The sequence below is a fragment of the Manihot esculenta genome, chromosome 10 (genome assembly GCF_001659605.2).
Source record: "Manihot esculenta cultivar AM560-2 chromosome 10, M.esculenta_v8, whole genome shotgun sequence".
In the NCBI taxonomy this organism is placed as follows: Eukaryota; Viridiplantae; Streptophyta; class Magnoliopsida; order Malpighiales; family Euphorbiaceae; genus Manihot; species Manihot esculenta.
Window position 1 is genome coordinate 25,883,793 of NC_035170.2, and position 4,375 is coordinate 25,888,167.

Below are 4,375 nucleotides of genomic sequence, written 5' to 3' on the forward strand. Positions count from 1 at the left end.
GAAGGGGAAATAATGGGATTGCCCATAATACCTGTAAGTTTTTAAATTATTTATAACCATATTTAATTATTTAAATAGTTGATAATTTTATTTTTCAAAAATAGATGATATTATTATACTTTATATTAATTTTAATTAATTAAGAAAATTTTCAAAAAAAAAAATATAAAATATGATAATATTAAATTTTTTAAAATAAAGATATAAATTAGATGGTAATTTTATTATTTATATATGGTATAAATAGATTAGTATAAATTATTTAATATTATGCTATAATATAATTATTATAAAATTATATAGTATAATGAAATTAATATAAAAATAAAAAATTTTGAATATTTGCAAAAATATAAAGTTAAATGTTTTTGTAAATATATATGGATACTGTTTATTTATTAACAATTAATTAACTAAATAAATAATGATATTTTTAGTTTAAACTTTTTATAATAGTATATTATTATCATATAGTATAAAATATAATAATTGCCTTAAATTTAATTAGAGTTATTATATGAATAGAACTGTAAATTCAATAAAATATTTTTTTATATTATTTTTTAAAATAGATGATAATATTATACTTTATATTAATTTTAGTTAATTAAGAAAAACTTAATAAGATATATAAGATATAATAACATTTTTTTTTGAAATATAATAAGATATAATAACATTAAATTTTTAATATATCAATATGTTTGAATTTATAGGTTTTGATATATATATATATATATGATAATTAAAAAAATAAAATTTTTATGTATGGTTATTAAAATAATAAATTTAAATATTATTTTAAAATATTAAAAATAATTATCACAATATTAAAATAGTAGTAGATAATTATTATTTATTTGAATGTGTTTGGATTCTCATAAAATAATAATTAGTGAAATTCAATTAGGATATAAATTTTTGATATTATTTAGAGTGTTTAGTAATTTTTGTTAACTCAAATGTACAAATGAAATTTAATAAGAAAATATTGTATATCTACATGCAATTAAGTATTTTTTTTTCTCTAATATTACTAAACTCACATCATTAACTTCTTAAATTCTAAACATACCTTAACCTTCCCAATTGCATTGTTGATCTCTTAATTTTCATAAATATTATTTGGCTCTCTTAATCTCTAATTTATATATATATTTAGTTAATTTAAATTTATATTGAACTTAATTTATTATACATATATTGGTTTTTCTTATATTAAATTTATATATTTATTAAATAAAATTTAAAAGATTAAACCATCATTAATTTTATAATTTTTTTTACTTTAGATCAATTTTATTTATACTTATATTTAATTTAATTTTTCAGATATTTTATGTAACACTCTATAAATTATAATTTCTCTCTATATATAATTTTTGAATTCAAAATATATAATTTTTTTATATAAATATTTCATGAAAAAAAGTAAAGAGAGAAAAATATATATTTACGGAAATTAAATAATATGTTATTTTTTTAATTATCAATTATTATATTAATTATAACATGCAAATACACTATTAAAATAATATAATATTTTAATATATAATATACTATTGATTTTTCTAAAAAAATAAATATTTTAGAACTGCGTAGTTTTAAGCCCCTATATATACTACATTATGATAGTCTAACCCTAAATTTCTTTCCGTTAGACCATTCATCTTCTCATTTTTTTCTTCTCATCTTTCTCCTCCTCTTGGAACATAACATCTTATTCCTCCTACTCTTCTTCTTCTTCATGATTGCTGACAAGTTGCAGACACTTGCATGTGAAAGGACTTTGTTGAACATCGCACAACACTCACGAGCCGCTCCATCTACGAAGGAGCACCATCAAAGGCACTCTTTGTTTTTTTTTTTCTTTTTGTAATTTACTGATTTCCTTTTGTCAATTTGTATTGAAAATAGAATTATATTTTATTTAATCTATTGCTGTCAATTTATTCTTGTAGATCTGAAAATTGTTAATCAGATATAATTTATTGTAAATTTATTTGGGTATCAATAATTTGGAATAATTTGTTCTCTTTGTAAATCTATTTGGGATAATTTCTTCTTCTTTAGAAACCTATTTGGCTATATTATATTGAGTATTTGAGATAATTTTATTTTTAAATATGCTTGGATTGCACTAATTCAATTTGTATTTGGAATTTAGATTGGGATGAGGCAGGGATCCGCAACATAGATTTTTGGGCTGTAAGGAATAGCTTGATTATACCAAGCTGATCCGCAACATAGATTCTGCATGGCTATCTGTAAAGTTTGACTTTTGATTGTTGTTCCTATAACCAAAACAACTCTACCTGCAAGTTTTGTATATCTGATTATCACAATTTCTTTATTTGGCTATTACATTTTCAAATTTCGATTAGAATAGTAACCTTCTTAGTTCAAGTTTTGAGCTAATATTTTTCTATTCTTCTCTTATGGTGTTACGAGGCTTATGGCTGTTCAATGTTCCTTGCTAGGTTCAATGGGATGAACCTTGTCCACCCTTCCTTCCAGAAAGAGTGTCACCATGGGAATTGGAACTGAGGAACAAGCGGGCAAAAACTAGCTCTACTGGGGTTACTTCTCAAATAAGACCTTCTAAAGCTAAGTGTTCCATTGTTTATGAACAGGGGAGGGAGTAACTGAAAAGGAAGGTGAGACTGAGGTGGCGATTTGTGGTGTTAGTGGAGCAGATGTTCCTGATCACTCAGCTGGTGTTTATGTCCTAACCAGTGCAACTGATGTCCCATGCAGTAATGTCTACAGTAATATTCAGTGTCAAGACAATCAGTATGATGAATCCTTTACTAATATAGAATATAGAACTGCGTGGTCTTGCTTCAGCTGAATATCCAATTCTTCCCGAGTTTCATACTTTATTTGATTCTTTGTCTGGTGATTTTCCATCTGAAGGAGGGAGAGTAAAAAATTCTTGTCTAGATATGGTTGATTTTTATGAAGATTTTTATGGTTTTCAGGTGCTAAAATCTCATGTATCTGACCTTAACAGAATATACTGCATTGAGGGAAAATTTTGGGAGAATTGCAGGCTTAAGAGAGCTAATACAATAGCAGTAGTGCTGGGAGAACTTGGTTCTGCACTGTCATTGAAGGAAAAAACTTGGATGTCAATGACTCCTGATGAGTTAACAACCATAATCCAAAGCGTTGAGGATGCTTTGAAAGTTGGATTCAAACTGGATTGTCTAAAGCCTGTCGTAGAGAAAGCTAAAACAGTGTTGTGTTCTTTCAACATTCGTTGCCGATTGGAGGCATTACAAAAGGAAAAAAGTTCTCTAGAAACTCAACTTCAGACTTTAATTTCTCAATTACAATCTCTTGAACTAGATCGAACGCCGAAGGACTTGATTTAGAATGTAGATGTTTAGCTAGTATCTTTAGCTATGCATCAGATGATTTCAGGAGAATGAAATTCTAGATCACCTTCCTCTTTATTAGAAAATAATAAAAGGAAATGCCAATATGTAATTCTATTGTTATTACACAAGTTACTTGACAAAGACTTTCCATTTCATCCTTACCAATAACAAATTAAATTTGACTGGAATATGCCTAATTGTTCCATTTTCACATCTTTGATATCCGAGTTGTTAAGTAACTTTAATATTTTCTATGGTCAATTTTATTATTATTATTTTTTATTTTCTTCATCAATGAGAATATTTTTATTTGTGGTATTCAAACCATGATGCCTGCATTAAATAATATTATATTAACAGAGAGATAATCAATTGAATTATTCATTAGGAGTTTATTGTTTCAATTTCCAAACATATGATAATTCAGTGAAAATGAGATGTGATTTTCATATATAAAATTTATAATACAGTTTAACGGGAGAATTATTATTTAATTTTTGTAGTATAGAAAATCTCACTAATATATTAAAATGTCATTAAATGTCATTGAAATATTAAATAATCTATTAATTAGTTATTTCGATAATTTTAATTATTAATTATTGAAAAAAAATTAAAATGCTATTAATTAGAGTGACTAATTAGTTTATTTTTTATAAAATTAAGGGATTAATTAATAAATTTTGTTCATATTATAGTAAAATATTTAATATTTAAAATTAATAAAAGATTAATTAGTAGATTTATAATATTTTAAAGATGTTTTAATAAATTTGTTCAAATTAATATATTAATTAGTGAGTTTTATTAAGTATAAGAAATTAAATAATTATTTTTTAAAAAATTTGATCGTGTGAATAGAGTAGCAAAAAACTCCAACTTGATATTTTTAAAAAAATATAGAAATATAATACAGATTAAAAAAATCAGAATTTACGAATCAATCTTATTTTTGCGCCATACAATATGGGTTTTAAAAATGGTTTGTTTTT

The 4,375-nt window shown here is 23.7% G+C and overlaps 1 long non-coding RNA gene across 1 annotated transcript; it reads left to right on the forward strand.

The window, feature by feature from the left end:
* The first annotated feature begins 1,857 nt into the window (after window positions 1-1,857).
* LOC122724929 lies at window positions 1,858-3,603 on the forward strand. The gene is made up of 3 exons (XR_006352343.1): window positions 1,858-2,267; window positions 2,481-2,698; window positions 2,982-3,603. It is a non-coding gene; the product is annotated as an uncharacterized LOC122724929 (long non-coding RNA).
* The last annotated feature ends 772 nt before the right edge of the window (window positions 3,604-4,375 follow it).